Source organism: Candoia aspera, chromosome 8, assembly GCF_035149785.1.
Source record: "Candoia aspera isolate rCanAsp1 chromosome 8, rCanAsp1.hap2, whole genome shotgun sequence".
NCBI lineage: Eukaryota > Metazoa > Chordata > Lepidosauria > Squamata > Boidae > Candoia > Candoia aspera.
Window position 1 is genome coordinate 30,980,196 of NC_086160.1, and position 20,269 is coordinate 31,000,464.

Here is a 20,269-nt window from a genome sequence, read left to right on the forward strand (position 1 = left end):
TCTGATTGTTAGTCTTTCTGACATAGTTTCTACCCTGTATTCTTCTTTGGTTATGCTTCCCCTTGCATTTCATGCATATGTTCTTATTTCTCTTCAGCTGGTCTCTTTAAATTCCTCTATGGTTTTCCTTTTTGTAGAGATTGTTTGTATTTGTGTCATTATCTGTGATGGAATGTGAAGGTGACCTTGGATAACAGAAGGAAGAGATGCTGCCTAGGGAATGATCTGATAAAAGGAAAGGAAGTCCATGAGAGGTTAACGGTCTAAAGAACAAGCTTAGGAAAGACCCACCTTGACCGCTCAAGGGATAAATAGGGAGGGTGGGAGATTTGTACTTTCAGACTTGCAAGATTGTTGTCAGTCCTTCCAGGTAAACCAGACAGGAAAAATGACTAGATGAACTAATTCTACATTATTGTAATGCTACATTAACAGAATCTTGCAAGTCTGAAAGTACAAATCTCCTGCCTTCCCTATTTCTCGCTTGAGTGTTCAGGGTGGGTCTTTCCTAAGTTTCTTCTTTAGACCGTTACCCTCTCATGGACTTCCTTTCCTTTTATCTGATTGTTCCATAGGCAGCATCTCTTCCCTCTGTTCTCCAAGGTCACCCTAACTTTCCATCACACAAACCTACCAGTTGTTATTGTGATGATGATTTTAATTCTCCCTTTTCTGCAATTCATTACAGCCATGGAGATTTGTAAAAGTTAATTGAAAAAGATAACTTTTTATTTACTTTTTGCAATTAAAATCCAATTAATTGGCATGTTATGTATTGATCACAAGTGCACAACTTAAGACTATACTATTGTTTAATTTTTAATGCATCATATGGAGAAAAAACATTAAATATTTTGGGTTTAAAAATATTTAAAAAATAGTTTAAAATATTTTTAAACTCCTTTAATTGTATTTGATTTTAATTAAATCAAAATTTGCTTTTCTGTTGATCCTTCCAGCTTAGTCCTGTTTGAGGTCAGCCCATAGACCAAGTATTTTAACTCTCCCACCCACAAATATATTCCTTATTGTGTATCCCTCCCCAAATCTGAAGCATGGAGCTGAGAGCCCACACAAAAGTTGTGGCTGAAGAGAATCTTTAATGTGACAAAAGGATGTATTATTAAATATGGAAATGATTATATTAACTGTATATAAGTAAATACAATTTAAATCAAATTTAGTTTTGACCTGCCTTTACCATCTCCTTTGTTCCACTTAGAATGCAACTCTAGCAAAGCCAAATAATGGTTCTCAGTCTGGAAAAATTATATACCCTCTGCTAGAGAAATTGCATTTTGTCTTGGATGCTGATACAGATTTTATTTAGCTAATAGATTAAAACCTTTTACACAAAAATATTTCAGCATACACAAATAAAAACTTTACAGTGTCAGTTCTGACCTGGTGAGTCATAGATCATAAAACACACAGATCCTGTAAAAGTTTAATTAGGAAATGTTGCAGATGAGAGAATACAAGAATATTAAAATAATAAAAACAAAGAGAAACCAATTTATTTATTGGTATTCATGCACTGCTGTAGTCCCAGCAGTTTACAATCATAAAATAAACATATAAAGCACAATAAAACCAACAAAGTGTAATATCTTATATTATAGCTTAAAAGAAATAAAGTCCCAAAGTATAAAAAGCACAAAATAAAGAAAAAAACACAACCAAGTTGTTAATTTATTTTTATTAGATTTATATCCTGCATTTATAGATGGAAGTCACTTCTCTGACCACAAATGGTCTGGGAAAAAAATCTGTTTTTACCACTTCTAGAAGGCTAAAATGAGAGCACTAATCTGACTTCAAGGGGAGACTGTTCCAAAGCGTAACAACCATAACTGAAAAAAACCTTTTTTGTGAACCTCTGGCCTAATGAAAAATGAATAGCCTAGAATCACTTCACTCCTGAAGGACATAATTCAGATACCCAGTGTGTCCCTATCTCCATTTTGTTGCTGGAGGCTGGTTTCCTCAAAGTGAAGTCTCATGCTGATAACTAGGGTGAGGATTTCTACAGTATGACCTAAAAATGTTAGAAATATGCAAGCATTTATGACCTTAAACCATTTAAATATGACCAATTAAACCAAAAATATTACTTTTAAAGCAAAAATACGTTTACGATTTTACTGAAATTAGCACCCAATTTTTAAAAATCTGTGCTTACACACACACACACAAACACACACACACAAATTAAAAGGTTTATTCTTCTTCACTTTCAGTGCAGAAGTGCTAGTATTGAAGGAATCAAATGAACATTTTGAGAGTAAAATGGTCATCCCTGGATTAGTTTTCATTAACAGCAGAATTGTATTGGATGACCACATGCATATTGAGGTTATCAAACTCAAAATTCCTTCTGTTGTCCACCAGTTTGTTCTTATATCTGGAGAAACTCTGTTTGACATCACAAGAGGTTATAGGAACAAATTTGAAAAAAGAAAACTCATCTGGAGAAAATTCTGGCTGAAAGTATTCAAATTTTGCTTCAAGTCCATTTTGAACATTACTTATTTTGCAAAGTATTGAATAACCCAGATTAGATTGCAGCACTCTTTGCAGTTTATCACTAATTTTTTCAGCCACTTTCCCCTTTGCTTGCTTTAAATCACTCTCAGTTTGTTTTAGAATGTTCAGTGCATCACTAAGTTCCATTACTACAGTTTCAAGGTGGCTGATTGCTCTTGATAATCCACTGAAGTTAGACCCTATGTATGCTAAATTTCCAGCCAAGGTTTCAGAAAAGGAAACCTTGGCTGGAGGAAGATTCACAACAGTCAATTCTTTAATTATCCGCTGCAAGGAAGTATAATTTGTGAAATAATACATAGCCATATCCAGCCAAGTCCCCCAATGTGTCACAACAGGTTGGGGAGGGACAGCCAAAGTAGGAGCAATTTCTTTGAACATTTGTACTTGAAGTGGAGCTTTAATGAACATTTTTTTCCCCATTCAAAATGATCTTATCTACATCAGGATAGTTGCTTCGAATCTCTTTGGCCACTCTGTGTAAACCATGTGCAAGGCATGTGATATGGATCATTTTTGGATAAAGAAGTTTCAGTCCCTTGGCTGCTTTACTCATGTATGGAGTGGTATCTGTTACAAAGAGAAGGACATTTCCCCTTTTTACACCAGAGTAGTTTCATAGAATAGTCAAAGAGCATAGCAATAGTGGAATTGCTTATTTTTTGTACAGTTTCACATGTTAGAAGAAATACTTCACCAGGCTTGTCACATTTCAGAGTGCCAATAATAACACTGGCTACATATCTTCCATTTACATCACTTGTTTCATCTATTGAAACCCATATCTTATTGTTGTCAACAGCAGATCTTATCTTATCTAACACATCTTCATAGCAGGCAGAGATGTAATTTTTCCTTATAATTGATTCATTTGGAATAGGGTGACCGGTGTACTTCTCCAAAAAATGCCCATGGCTACCACTACCTAATTTCCTTAAGGGAATATTTGAGGTAACTGTCATTGTACAGAGATCCTTGCAAAATTCTGACTGGTATTTGATGAACCTTTAGTTGAAGAAGAAGCTCTCTTGAAAAGGAGATGTTGCCTGTTCTCAGTGAAGGTAAATATTGCTAAACAACTTTTGTGTTTCATGGTGTCACAATGTTGTTGAATATTAAAATGCTTTTGGGCTGATACCTTAACTTCACACAATTTACAAAACAAAATATCACCATTGCTACTGAATCTGCTCCCCAAATTCTTGAACAAGACACTGTAATTTCACACTCACTGAACATCTACTTTTAGGCATGTTGAAATCAGATTGCAGCTCTCACATGACTCCACCACCTCAAACACACACATGCCTGAGTTAGGAAGCAAATGAGAAAAAAGGAAAAAAAATAGGCAAATTCTCACTCTTTTTTTCAGGCCTGGTCAGGGGAGAAGCCTCTGCCTGCTGAAGTCATTTTAAAAAGGGTTGCTCTCCCTCTCTTACACACACACATACACAGAGAACCCTGAATTGGGGAGCAAATAAGAAAAAGAAAACAAAACAGGCAAATTCTCACCTTTTTTTCAGGCCTGGTCAGGGGAGAAGCCTTTCTTCCCACCTCTCTCTCTCTCTCTCTCTCTCTCTCTCTGTGTCACACACACACACACACACACACACACCCCTCCCTGAGTTGGGGAGTGAATAAGAAAAAGAAAAAAAAAACAGGCAAATACTTCCTTTGCTGGCTCGAACTTGCTGGCTTATCAGGAGGGTTGCTGATGACCAAAATATGACGCTTGTTATAAAATTAAGCAGAAATATGATGTAACACCTTTGAAAAGTCAAAATATGACTTTTCAGACAAAATAAAAAGCATCTAATTCTCACCAGATTACTCTAAAACATGTTTTAACTTACTTATAAATTCAAATAAAGGTTCCATAAAAAATATGACATGTGATAGAAATCCTCGCCCTACTGATGACCATGATATTTTGTTTAACTTCTGTCCATTGGGCCTGGTGTAGAAGCAATAGCCTTAAAGACAGTATGTTACAGCTGTAACAAAAACATCAGCTCTGCCTGGAAAGACACTAGGGGATGAGAAAGATGTTCAGATTGGCCTGCTTTGATTCTCTTGGCCATAAGAAGGACGGAAAGAGAAACTCTACCAAGCTTTCAAGATTATGCTATTAATACAGATTCAGAGTTCTAGTATTTCTTGTGCTGTTTCCTGACCTGGCCTGCCTCAAAGGGCTGACACCTGGCTCCTGTAAGAATCTTTGTTAAATTTCATTAAGCCTGAAAGAGGACACTATTGGATAAACTACTGGCTAATGTTCTCTCTGTAAAGTTTCAGCTGAACAAGCTAGGAATTTTCTTAAATATTTCTGATTTTTATTTCTTATTCTTGTGCCTGTTCTTGTTAGTGATAGACTAGATATTCCTGGCTCCATTTAGAACTGGCTTAGTAATTACGAGCTTTCTTTAAAAATGTTTAGAAAAATCTATCTTCTTTTGAATTCTTTCACAGCTAACAGCACTGTGATGTACAGATTAATAGAGTTGTATAGATACGTGTTGTTTTGTCTCCATATGGGGACTGAAATTAGATTTTGTTGAATAATATAAAAATGCAGTAAATATGGAGTGCTGCAACATTACAAAGTGGCAGCATCTCTTTTTTTGTAAATTGCACATTGCTGTGAAAATTCCTAGGAGTCAATATATTTCACAAGCATGGAGAGAAAAAAGGGAGGATTTGTTTCTTTATTTATTGTTCAAAGCATAAATATTCCACATTCTCCACAGCAAGCCTAGGCAACCTTATTGTGCCTGAGATACACTTTTATTATTTTTCAACTTTCTGTATCTCAGAGAATAGGAAAGAACATGGCTGTGACATGATTAGAGGTTGTTGGGCTGAATTTTTCTACCTACATTTTTAAGATTTGCAAAATAGGTATATTAAACCTAGGAAGATTTAAGACATGTAGTCATTCATATTGCTCCTAGCCTCTCTCAAAATATGAAAAATAGGCAGATGAAAATGGGAATTTTGCATCTAAATGTCAATGAACCAATCTTAATGTACCCCAAGCAAGATAGGAACTGGGCTGGAACTACATGGATGTCCTACAGTGCAGATTGCTTTCTCCTGCTCCACAGGATGCATTTCTAAGTAGTTTGCAACAATATCTACTAAATATTACTGAAAACATGAAAATATAAATATAAAGCAAATATATAGAACACAACCATGAAAAAGCACTCATGCTTGCCCCTGCTCAAGAGTTGACTGTGCACGTCAGTAAACATGCTGAGGTGTAAAAGTGCTTCTGGATGAAGCAGCAATCTCATGGTAAAGAGTAAATTAATACACTGCTCCAGGTAACTATGCGATGTAAAGTCATCACTGGAAGTGAGTCAGAGGAAATAAGGCAGCTGATGAAAGAAGGGTACTCCAAGCAACAGATGTGGTGATATAGAATGAGAGTGAAACCCTAAGATTTCCAGCCAGTTTGTCTTTTTTATTTTGCAAAGCCTTCAGTTTGTTTTGACTGGTGGATCAATTTTTATACAATATTAATTTGATTGCTGCCTTCCAGGCTATAATTAATTGACAGCAGAGAGGGAAATTAGCTGTAGAGGCTGAGCTTGATGTGCAGAAGATGTAAGCACATACTATAGCTGATGTTCACATTTTTTAAAAAAATGATAAAAGGAAGATGATGATTACCTGTGTACCAAAGAAGGATATTTTGTTTTCTTTGAAGTGCCCACTAGAGTTATTTATTAAGTAAACAAACAAGCAAAAAACATGCCATCCTTCAGCTGAATGTTTGGGACAATGCATTAAAATGGAGAAAAATACTAATAAAATGCACACAACACATCTAACAAGTATTTGAAAGTCATCTTGATTTCACCCTAATGAGGTACTTCATGTCATGAAGGTAATATAACTCTCATTGATTATGTTACTTTGAAGCCTTGTTTGCTTTTAGAAATGCTCTTATTCTTAAAACAGTTTTGTAAAACAGTTTCAAAGCCATGCTTCATGCAAACCTTCATCAAATGTAAAGGAACCCTTTGAAGCTTTGCATCACTGCAGTATTTAAAATGTTGTGAATATATAAAAATAGATTTAGATTGCTAGGAAAATCACATAACTTTCTGGCACTAAAAAATTGTCAAGATTAGGCAAACCTTTCTGAGGAGAGGAGGGTGTAAATTCTTCAAATGAGGGGCTATTACTAAGAAGGTTTTTTTCCACTTCTTTTTTATCTAGTCACCTGCTGTCATCCCTCATCTTGCAGGGCAACTTGGCAGAGGTCCTCTCAAGATCATCTCAGTATACAGTAGAAATATATGAAAGCAGGGAGCCTTTCAGGTAATGAGATCTTAAGAATTTGTGTAGCTTTTTTTCATTCTTCAAGCAAGAGTTATATAATATAATATAAAATATAAACCAGTTATAGTATAAAAATAAAAAATATAAACCATTTATTCCAAAACTTTCATTCCATGGTGTAAATTAGGAAATCTCTTTCACAAATACACAATGACTTTCAAAGATGCACTTTGCACCACCAACATAATTTCTTTCCCCATTCTCTATGATCCTTCCTTCCTTCCTTCCTTCCTTCCTTCCTTCCTTCCTTCCTTCCTTCCTTCCTTCCTTCCTTCCTTCCTTCCTTCCTTCCTTCCTTCCTTCCCTGGAAGCTTAGGGGAAGAAGATGGCATGTAACGAAAACCTGTTAAATAGAGAGTTCTTCTCCAAATGAATCATGGCTTCATAGACTGCATTGCATCTCTTCACAATATTTAGGCTCTTCCCACCAATTGGAAAGGCAAAGGTTACATCTGGCTCTCCAAACAAGCCTCTTGGGACTTATAATATTTACTTCAGTACAAACTATTCTCTAGCCTGCAGAGATGGAAATTGCTTTCTAAATGGCTGCAATTTGAAATTACTTGTTGTATATGGTGTCCATTGCAGTTAATCATCTGCCTGGTGGACCAGTCCCCAAAGCCAATGAAAGAAACAAACTGTGTTCCTTACTAATTGGAAAATAAATTTTAGATCTGTATTTTAAACTAAATAAGGAATATTTGTTTACCTGAAATAAAGAGCAGTTAATTTTTTTGGCCCGCTCAAACCTGGCACTAAAATGCCAATGTAGAATCCAGTAGCAGGAAATGAAGGCATTAGCTATAGCTCCATAGGATTTTTCAATAACTGGCATTCAGAGGCAAAATATCTCTGTGTCATGTTCCCCGTTTCAATGTGCATGGTACATCGTAACGTTTCGCATGTCAACTTGCTGATGCATGTTTCGATTGGGAGGGGAGGAGGATTCTTCTCCTGGGTTTGTTATCTGTATTCGGCTGAATGCAATGTGTTTGGGTTATTTCATGTGTTCAAGGTTTTCTTCCCAGGACATCAGCAGAAATTGTTAACAGCACCTGCGGTGGGGAATTTGAAATGGTTGGGCGAGGGGAGGGATTAAGTTTGCACCATGGGTTTTTAGTTTGTATTTGGCACGCTTTTGCTCATTCTCGGCTTTCTCTGTATTTGCATACTATTCTTTAATAAATCAGATATCATTAAGTTCCTGCTTGTGAGTCTGAGTCTATTAGTGTAGGCAATCATTACATAAAGCTGAGAATCTCAAAGTTAAACCGTTAGCCCCTTTCCAGATTTATCTTGTGAGGGAGTAGAGCTAGCGATGACTGAACCTAAAAAACAGACCAGTGGCAGCGAGGAAACGAGCGATGGGGAACCCGATTCTACAGTTAGGAGAATAGAGAGGGACCCCACTCAAGAACTATCAGAGGTACAGGAGATTTCGAGTTCCAGCCTGGAGGAAGAGGAGGTTGGAGAAAGAAGAGCACCTGGAGCCACCGGAGAGTCGCCAGGCGAGCTAATCACCTGGGATGAAGCACAGGGACCCCTACCAGGGATGTCCAAGACGTCCTGGAAGCAGCGGTACCTGCTGTCCCCAATCGTTGTGAAGAAAGAGGGGGAGCAGCAGGACGGACGAGGGAAAGAGGATTCCCAACCCCCTGAAAGGATAAGAGTATTGGAGGCAAAATTTGAGTCGATGGAATTTATGCTAAAGAAACTGTCAATGGACTGGGGCCCCCGGGTGAGGAGTAGAGGGGAATCAAGCACCAGGATTCGTCCCCTTCTCCCCCTCCCCCCCCAGCAGCATCACAGCTGGAAAGAGGCAGGAGACGGCACAGGGCTGAGCCAAAATCTCACAGAGTGAGAATCTTGAGGTCCCCTCCTCGAGAGCGGAGATCCCCAGTAACCAACAGAAAGACCGACTGCCCAGATGTTGCAAGGGGGCCGCCTGGGGCGGGAGTGAAAGACTTTGCATTTAAATTTGATGGGGATCCAACTAAGTTGTCATTCTTCCTTACTAATGCAAGGATGTTTTGGTGAGTGCAAATTGTCCCATGCTGAATGTGAAGGTAAAGTTAGGCTCCTGCACAAAGACTGTTGAGGTTTGGGCACTAATAGACTGCACTTAATGCACCCCGACATGGTGGCTGCTTTGGAAAAGAAATATATAAAGTGACTTCCAACCTTCATCACAACAAGTATAAACAAATTTAAGAATACTTCACCCCTTATAAGATTAAACAGATGTGTCTTCATCCCATATCCCATCCCTTATCTACTGTATAAGCAAATCCATAAAACATCAACTTTTCAATCCTGGTGTCAGCAAAAAGTGCATAAACAGTTGCCAGACGTTTAAAAAATGTCTTGTGGAGCCCTTGGTGCTCTCTGAGCTTGGTTGTTTGCTTGCAGACATTTCATTAACTAGGTAACATCCTCAGTGGGAGTGAGTGTGGGGTTTGCTCCCTGTTTATATACAGTAGCTTGCCCTGTTAGTTTTGGTGTAGGTGTGGTTTTTCTCCTTGGTAGTTCCTTGATTAGGGCATTGTTTTCTGCTTGATTGTTTGTCTGGTGTTAATCCTGCTTATCTGGGTGTTGGCTGCTGGTGAGGATGTGTTCTGGTCTTCTCTGTTTCCTTCTTAGCTTTTTTATTGTCTCTTTTGAATGGTGTGTAAATATGGTTTATTTCTATGTGTCTATTGATGGTTGATTTGTCTGAATGTCAAGCTTCCAGACTTCTTCACAAGGGAAGAAGACAATAACAACACACTATCTTTCCTGGATATCCTCATCAGCAGAGGAAACTGTGGCAAATTAGAAATGTAAGTCTATCAAAAAACAACCCACACTAACCAAGTACTCCATTACCAAAGTACCAGTCCAACCTCCCACAAGAAGAGCTGTGTAAGAACATTATTCAGACAAGTACAAATGCACTGCAGCAACCCAAAATACCAGAAAAAATGGAACAGACCACCTATACAGCATCTTCCAACAAAATGGATACCCACGCAACTTTATCAAAAACTGCCTGACCACTCAACTCACTACAGTACAACCAACACAAGCTATGAAAAGGGTAACACTATCATTCATCAAAAACATCTCAGAAATAACCAACAGTCTATTACAACCATATGCCATCCCTGTAGCACACAAACCAACTAAAGGCCTCCAAAACATCTTAAGTAAACCAAAAGACCCAGCAGCCCAAGAAGGAAAAACAGGAGTCATCTACAACATACAGTGTAAGGACTGTAACAGCCACTACGTAGGACAGACAGGCAGAAGGCTAGCAGAGCGCATCCATGAACACCAATCAGATGATGCAATGAGAACTCCTTAATCTCACAACAAATGGACAAACTCAACCGTAGTTTGAATTGAGAAACTGTGAGCATCCTAGACCAAGCTAAATCCAAAAACACTCCATCATAAACTTGTATGAAAAACCTGTAAAACCAGTTGTATTTCATTAAAAGTGGTATGATGTCTTCTAATTTTATTTGGGGTATATAGTTTAATATCTCATTGCCACTATTCCAAAATAAGATTTTTTTTATTGGGATTATTTCTTCAATCATTGATAGCATCTTATCTTAGGTGGGTGCAAAGGTATTATATTAAACCTCTCAGAGGAACAATAGATTATAAATAATTAAAAACTTTATTTAACATTAACATTAGATGAACAGATAATACTGGCTATATTGGTGAAAAGACTTCTATGGGATGCCTTGTGAGACAATGGATGTATTGATGTTTCATTGTCTTCTAATCATTACACAGAAGTAACATTACAAATAAATATCAGCCATGAGTTCTACACTCTCTAAGAATAGGATGTAAGTTATTTCTCTTTAAAAAGAAAACAACACTCCCAAATGCTTCCCTATAGAATGTTTGCCACAAGGGCTCCCCATGTTTTGCTTTTCTTTATCTATTGTTTATCTCCTTTACTTTCTCTTTTTTAACTCCGTTCAGTTGTGAAGTGCCTCTATTATGTTCTCATGTTCTCAGATTTCCTGCTTTACAAGGAAGTGGTGGTTACCAATCCCCTTGCATTCTACTAAAGCAACAATATGCTGTTTCAGCACAAAGTCAATACAATATTGGCAGATTTAATTTCAGTCCTTAATAATTTCCACAATGAAATTTGCTAGCAAATCCTGCATTATTGGGTTGAGTCAAGTTCAGTTGCTTTTTTAAAGATGAAAAGCAAGAAAAGGAGGAAAAAGAGCAGGTCCTCCAAATGCTTATGAAGCAAGTAAGACTGTAATACCTATCATTTTCATTTTATCGAAGTCAGATTAGCTGTATTACTAATATACAGTACAGTGCTTTGGATAATGTGTTAATAATATCAGTGTAAAATTATTACCAGCAACAACAATACATTTGTCATAAATATGCATGCGTACATACCAAGGGATTTCCCCCTCTAAATGAATGAACTGATTTTTATGTCCTCTAGTGCTCTAGCAACTGTTCTCCAACCTGGCTATTCTATAGTTTTCTTTCCTCAGCAAATTCCCTTTGTTCTGTTCCCACATTTATTTTCTCTTCTGGACTTATCCTCACCTTAGGAACCAAGGGGAAATGCCTTCTCCATCTCTTACTAGGCACAGCAGGGTCAAATCATTTCATGTGTATCCATTATGAAAACACCAATGTGTTTAGTAGGGCTGTGCTTTAGACTTTGTACAAATGCAATACCTCTCTGCTATTCCTGGAAGCAGCTTGATATTTCAGGCTTCTGTGCAAACCTTTTAAAAAAAGTATTACTGCTTTAAGAATTATATTCACTTTAATGAGTGGATGTAATGATTGCCTATTCTAAAACACTATCAGACTCATGAGCAGGAATTCAAAGATATCTGATTTATTAAAGAATAGCATGCAGGATCACAGAGAAAGCTGAGAATGAAAAAAGCGCACCAAATGCAAACTAAAAACCCTCGGTACAAATGAGATCCTTCCCCCCCATAGAATCTTCCCAAGCTCACAATCCCAGGTGCTCCTAACAGCTTCTGATGGTCCGCGGGAAAAGTCCTTGAGCCGAGCACATAACCCAAACACATTCCATTGAAATGAACATAGATACAGAGCTTGGCACAAGGTTTCACAGCAGCTCCCTCCCAACAGAAATGCACGTCAGCACCATGGCATGTGAAACGTTACGATGTACAGTGCACATTGAAACAGTGAACATGACAATGGATTCCTTAAAGCATCAGCATTTTTTTTCAGACTGCATTTTGAATGGCAGAACAAGTTAAATGCAGTATATAATGATATTAGGTCCTGAAGACTGAATCTAAGTCCATAGCATACTTGGAACTAGCCAATAATTGAATGTCCTTCTGGTTGAATGGAAGGCAGATTTAGTAGAGTCCTTTGTGAGGAATGTACCTGCTATAATGTCTCAAGAATGGCCCAGACAGTGGGGCATGATCTGCTCTGATTGGAATTTTATCAGGTTCTGTGCAGTAAACTTATAGTGTCCCTTTAAATAAACTTTCTAGTCCCTCCAGATGAACTTCTAATGTTGAGCTGCCCAGAGTCATGTAGATGAGATGGGCGGCCTATAAATTGACTGAATCAATCGATCAATCAACTCCCTCTCATTTCACTTATTTACTTGTGGAAAAGCAGTCTATTACTATGCTTACTATAGCCAAATTTTGCACAGTGGCATGTGGCGACAGATAATAATGAGATGCCAGTTGAACTGGTAATCCATCTTTTTAAAATGTATTTATTATTGTATTTATCTATCCAGTTGGACTATATAATCTATGGCTTTAATGTTATCGTCTATTTTATTATTTATTGTATTCATGTCTGGACATTCTATTCTTGTCAGCTATTTCTTATGCCTGGCCTTTGGCCATGATAAAGAATTGGCAGTACCTCCCATTGGCTCTGCTGGTGCTGCACTCCAGGTACCAGAAAAGCTCTCCCCTTCCCTATATTTCGCTGGGAGCATGTCTGTGACTGCTCAGCTGGACATTCTACCTGCTTTGTTAGTTGTCATACAACTAACTCATCATTAATACAAACTCATCATTAAACCAGTTGCAACTTGCTACAGTGTGTTTGCTTAGTATAGAATAGGATAGCAATCCCTGAAATTTTCTCTTTCTCCACTCCTCTGAGATCACTCCAATCATTCCCCCAATTCAATGTCCTGATGGCTGAAAATTGACGGCGTGGTTTCCTGCCATTTTGAGTAATGAAATATATGAAAATTGATTGTCAGCATCCCTTTTAGAAAGCAATTTAAGGAGAAAAAAATCTGCAGGAACTCTGGATAATTTTTAGTATCTTAAAATCTCTGCTGGGAGTTTTTAATTTCTCCATAGCCATATAAAATAAGCCAGTTCTGTAAGACAAAAAAGGATGATAATTTATATGACTATTGAACTCTTGTGCCTCAGATGCCAGTCTTAAACTAGTGTCCTTCATGGTAACTTAATTAATTGTCATCAAGTCAGTCAGGACCTGACGAATCTCAAATTGTTTCACCATGAAGACTTTTGCATGATTCATGTACATAAAAATTGCAAACTGACGATCAAACTAGCAAGTTGATCTGCTGGCTAATGAAAAAGGAAAAGAAAACAAGCTAATCTTCCTGACATATGAGAAGTGACTGTTCATACTTTCACCCTTCTAATGTTATATAATTTTTAAGGCAACTGATAGTAAATGCTAATACAATGGAGACTAACAAAGGAAGATGAAAGAATATTACAAAGTTTAACACACATCAGTTTGCGGTAATAAAAAATCACTTACACCTCAAGGAAAATAATTGGGCTATAAAAATAAATATGCCCTCATAAACCCCCTTCAGATCAATTAATATATTTAAAAGTTCTGAGTTGATCTGTGCCACTGCAGCACAGTGGTATCAGGTCTCTGAAGTATACCACAGTGCTTTGCTCAGAGGACCAATGAGTGAGACATTTAGGCCTGATAATTTGGGGAGCTGTATTGGCTACTTAAATACCACACTGTCCCTGGATATCTTCCTTACTGTGGGCTGGTCTTCTCACCCTGTCTTTTTCTTAAGATCATTTGAATTTTTAAAAAAATGAAATGGGAAGGTGTATGTGGAAAGGAAAGCAGCTTTCAGCTATTTTTTAAAATCCTTTGGGCCCTATAAATATTCTTAAAAAGTAAAAAAATGATGGGTGCTCAGTGGTTTGTCTGAAAGTGCTCTTGTCTGCCTAGAGAAAAGATAAAAGTAAACTGGGTGACTAGGAACTTCGGCTTTATACATGGACTTCACCAGATGGACAACACCGAAATCAGATTGACTACATCCTTTGCAGCCAAAGGTGGCAGACATCTATACAGTTGGTAAAAACAAGACCTGGAGCTGACTGTAGTTCAGATCACGAACTTCTTATGTCACAATTTAGGATCAGACTAAAAAGATTAGGGAAGACCCACAGATCAGCTAGATATGAGCTCACTAATATTCCTAAGGAATATGCAGTGGAGGTGAAGAATCAATTTAAGGGACTGGACTTAGTAGATAGGGTCCCGGAAGAACTCTGGACAGAAGTTCGCAATGTTGTTCAGGAGACAGCAACAAAATACATCCCAAAGAAAGAGAAAACCAAGAAGGCAAAATGGCTGTCTGCTGAGACACTAGAAGTAGCCCAAGAAAGAAGGAAAGCAAAAGGCAACAGTGATAAGGGGAGATATGCCCAATTAAATGCAAAATTCCAGAGGTTAGCCAGAAGAGATAAGGAATTATTTTTAAACAAGCAATGTGAAGAAGTGGAAGAAGACAATAGAATAGGAAGGACAAGAGACCTCTTCCAGAAAATTAGAAACATCGGAGGTAAATTCCAGGCCAAAATGGGTATGATCAGAAACAAAGATGGCAAGGACCGAACAGAAGAAGAAGAGATCAAGAAAAGGTGGCAAGAATATACAGAAGACCTGTATAGGAAGGATAACAATATCGGGGATAGCTTTGACGGTGTGTCAGTGAGCTAGAGCCAGACATCCTGAAGAGTGTGGTTGAATGGGCCTTAAGAAGCATTGCTAAAAACAAGGCAGCAGGAGACAACAGCATCCCAGCTGAACTGTTCAAAAACTTGCAAGATGATGCTGTCAAGGTAATGCATGCTATATGCCAGCAAATTTGGAAAACACAAGAATGGCCATCAGAATGGAAAAAATCAAGTTATATCCCCATACCAAAAAAGAGAAACACTAAAGAATGTTCAAACTATTGAACAGTGGCACTCATTTCACATTCCAGTAAGGTAATGCTCAAAATCCTGCAAGCTAGAATTCAGCAATTCATGGAGTGAGAATTGCCAGATGTACAAGCTGGGTTTAGAAAAGGCAGAGGAACTCGGGACCAAATTGCCAATATCCGCTGGATAATGGAAAAAGCCAGGGAGTTTCAGAAAAACATCTATTTCTGTTTTATTGACTATTCTAAAGCCTTTGGCTGTGTGGACCATAACAAATTGTGGCAAGTTCTTAGTGGTATGGGGATACCAAGTCATCTTGTCTGCCTCCTGAAGAATCTGTATAACGACCAAGTAGCAACAAATAAGAACAGACCACGGAACAACGGACTGGTTTAAGATTGGGAAAGGAGTATGGCAGGGCTGTATACTCTCACCCTATCTATTCAACTTGTACGCAGAACACATCATGCAACATGCTGGGTTTGAGGAATCCAAGGCTGGAGTTAAAATCGCTGGAAGAAACATTAACAATCTCAGATATGCAGATGATACCACTTTGATGGCTGAAAGCAAAGAGGAACTGTGGAGCCTTATGATGAAGGTGAAAGAAGAAAGTGCAAAAGCTGGCTTGCAGCTAAACCTCAAAAAAACCAAGATTATGGCAACCAGCTTGATTGATAAATGGCAAATAGAGGAGAAAATGTAGAAGCTGTGAAAGACTTTGTATTTCTAGGTGCGAAGATTACTGCAGATGCTGACTGCAGTCAGGAAATCAGAAGACGCTTAATCCTTGGGAGAAGAGCAATGACCAATCTCGATAAAATAGTTAAGAGCAGAGACATCACACTGACAACAAAGGTCCGTATAGTTAAAGCAATGGTGTTCCCCGTAGTAACATATGGCTGCGAGAGCTGGACCATAAGGAAGGCTGAGCGAAGGAAGATCGATGCTTTTGAACTGTGGTGTTGGAGGAAAATTCTGAGAGTGCCTTGGACTGCAAGAAGATCAAACCAGTCCATCCTTCAGGAAATAAAGCCAGACTGCTCACTTGAAGGAATGATATTAAAGGCAAAACTGAAATACTTTGGCCACATAATGAGAAGACAGGACACCCTGGAGAAGATGCTGATGCTAGGGAGAGTGGAGGGCAAAAGGAAGAGGGGCCGACCAAGGGCAAGGTGGATGGATGATATTCTAGAGGTGACGGACTCGTCCCTGGGGGAGCTGGGGGTGTTGACGACCGACAGGAAGCTCTGGCGTGGGCTGGTCCATGAAGTCACGAAGAGTCGGAAGCAACTAAACAAATAAACAAAAACACAAAAAGGAACATCCAAGGAGAGGCTAACAAGAATAAACTCACCCAGTTTGACTTCTTGTTCAGAGTGTCAGTAGACAATACAGAGCTAGAGCAATTGTTCTCATTCAAGAAAAAGTTCCTTTTTATGCTCCATGAAAATGGAACAGTGTCCATTAAGGTACTGTCTAGGTGAATGTCACCTTCTTATCTCACTAATTCCTAAGGCAAATCAGATTGTGATCAGGGGTCTGAAATATATATCACCTCCTTCATTTCCACCTTCTAAGATGGAGACCGGAAAGCACTGTCAATGCGTTGCTTCTTTCTTCACTTCCAGCCTAGTCACCAGGTTTGTTCTTGCTGTCTTGCGGTTATGCTTAGTCTGATACAATTAGAGGATAAAACAACAAAAGGCCAGGAACAATTATTCAGAATAAATACAACCTATGGAAAATTTTTGGGCCAGTCACTCTCAGTCAGCCCAACTCACCTCACAAGGTTGTTGTTGTGGGGAAAATAGGAGGAGGAAGGAGTATTAGATATGTTCACCACCTTGAGTTATTTATAAAAGTAATAAAGGCAGGATAAAAATATCTAAAAAAAAAATCATGATTGGTCATCCTACTAATATTTAATAGAGAATGATTAAAAAACCAACAGCAACACAACAGTACTAATTATATTTATATGTCTATTGCTAGATTAGAATAATTAATTGAATAAAGGCATATGCATATATACAAATTTCCTATTACAAAAACAGTCCATGCTAATTTAACTAAGAATGACTTTACTAATAATGTGGGATTTATTTTGTTGCTAAAGACAGGGATTTGCTCGCCTGGCAGATTATTAGTACTGTAGATATCTAAAATAAATGAGCAGCATACAATGTCTAGTTTTACTTACAGCACTGCAAACTCTTTACTGTAGAAAAATTTTGTGCACTATTCAGCCTTTTCTCAAGGAGCTCGAAGTGGCATCCATGCAGTTCTTCCTGTCATTTTTCCCACAGAAGATAAGAAACTGTAGGGTGGATTAAACTTTCAGTATACCTGCTTTGTTTCTCTTTGTCAGTTCCAAACTGGGTTTGTACATCTGTTCAATCCACTTCATGGTTTCTTAACTGTAGTTAAATCAAATTATGATTTCAAATGTACCTAGAATTTTATATAGACTGTGACATTATAGATAAATACTACCACTTCATCAAGAGACGAAGTAATTGTTATTCATTTTAATAGTACAAAGAGATATTTTTGCTGAAGAATTTCATTGTCTACTACCCTGTTCCAATGACTCTCTGGATATTTCCTTTGGGGATGTCCAATGGCTTAATGATAACATTCAGCCATGTTTACAGCAAACTGTGATCACACCAAAATGACATGCTTATATTGACCATTACACAAATGCCACAATTAAATAGTTACATCCCAGGGTCTGATCCAAGTACATAGAATGCAGTATTTGCATGAAGATGTCATCACTCATGTTTTGTCATCTGCCCATCTCCCCCTACAATATTACACAGTGCATATGTGAATAATTCGTCATAAATAGAACTTACATTTATGTCACAATGCTTTTTCAGTGGTTGGTTCTCATATTTCACTGCCAGCTATCATGTAGATATATTAAGTGATGGACATTCATGTCTAAACCTGTCTTCTATGAGAACACTTTGACTTATGAAAAATGTGACAGAAATGCATTTTTGTATTTTAAAATTCTCATCTCATTCATCAATGAGTTCTCTTCATCACTGCTCAATAAAGTTATCAGTAAGCATCTTTCCGCCTGAACATCTGCATCATGTCAGTGAAAAATAGATGGTGGAGAGTAATAGAATTTTTCTATGTCATGACATAAAGGTATCTGCATGTTAAAAAGAGAAGTAAAAAGAGAATTGGTTTGCTCCAAACTCTGAGATGAATAATTTCCCTAAATTATAAATAGGGCATTCTGTTGAATTTCACTGCTTTTATAAAATATTTACTATTCCCTGTTTACCAAGCAATTCATATTCAGCTCATGCTTTCCGTAGAGGATTGACTGTGGTGATAAAGAGGAGAGTATCAAAAAATTAGGAAAAAGAAAATGAAGAACTGTAAGTTGGAAGAAATGTGAAAAATACTATTTAGTAAAGGGAAATTACAGCCTAGACATGATATATGCTGGAATGTCTTCCAGAGAAACGGAATAGTTAAAGAGATACAGTAGTTAATGTACAAGATGGTTTGACTGTAGCGGAGAATGCAAAAAAGAGCAAATACTTTCTGCCTACTATATTATACAATGTTTGTTTCCTCCTAAGATGTCTGTAAGTGCATTGCCACTAGCAAACAAAAGGAGAAAATATTTGAATAATCTATATTTTCTCTTCTCTTTTTCTTGCATTCAACACCAAATCATTTACATGGGCTATAAACCCTCTGCTGAAATTTCCATGGAGGCTCCCCCTCTCCTTTAACACTGAAGCTATATGAGGCATTCAGTTGTTATGGATTTTTATCCTTGACTTAAAACTAAACTGAGGATTCTGCCTGAAGTGCAAATAAAAAAAGTATCTGAGACTGCACTTCTGCATAGCTTTGTAGAAATAGGTCCCATGCTGCTTACTAAGATTTAATTCTCAAGAGACATATATAGGATGATAATGTGAATCTTCTATTTCTTCTAGGTATTAGCAACACTATTTCTATTGGCACCATGGTGTCTGCCACACTATTAAATAGCATCCTTTCCACTTAATGCTATACACAGACAGATAGGCATGCACACGAAACATGTACCTCTATCTCTATCTCTACAGTATCTACCTGAAACTTCAGGGTTCTCAGGGGAAATGGCCTAAATCTCCCAGCATAACAGGCATTCTTTATTTTAGCTTTTGGCACCTAGTATGATTTGGGGCTTTTCTTCACTGCCTCCGTTGCCTTGTCTCCTATGTGTAAACCAGCTGGAATGAAACTGGCTTAAGAAATCTGGATTTCAACCTCTTCTGCCACTTTTGCCATGGTGATGCCCAGGTGTTCTGTCCAGATAGCAGTTAATATGGCTCCTGATTAGTGGATTTCCTGCTTCAGTGCAGATCAGCCTGTGGATGAAGATAGAAATTGGAGTTCTGGGAAATCTATAATGTACAATGAACTTCAAAGCTACAACTGATCACAATCTTGTATATATCAAATCTATCACAAATAATTAGCTAAAGTAACACATTCAGAGAATATAGCCATATCCATTAATTCCAGAGGATTTAAATATACTTAACATTGTTCTATGTTGATTACAGTAATTCAGAGCAAATTTCTTTTAGCTTCAAAATGTAACTTGCTGTAGAAATATGGTAACTTATCATATTGAGTTAATGGAACAATTCACAAAAAAAAAAAAGGTAATTGACAAGCTGCTTTAATTTGCAAATGTAGTATGAGTTAAATGAGGGATTAATGGTGGCATGATTTCTGAACTCTCCTCCCCGGTGATAATTTAAGAGCTATGCTATGTATGCTCATAATAAAACCATCCACTTGGTTGTGGATGATCAAGTTGTCTTGGTGTTTATTACAGAGACGTGATACAGATTGGTGTAGATCCAGCTTACTTCATCTGGTTTCTTAGTGCAATATCAGCCCATGTTAGAGGGCTGGAATAGCTTTCTATAAGAATTTTTCAGAAAACCTCCCAGAACTGGGTCATACTATGAGGGCCTTCATCTGCTATCAGATGACCATGAACTAGAGACACAGTTTATCTACTATCTATCTACTCTGTTGCCCAAAATGTTTCCCAAATGAGGTGGCTGAAGTAATTTTAAGTTTGTGATATACAGTAGGAGAACTTCAAAATG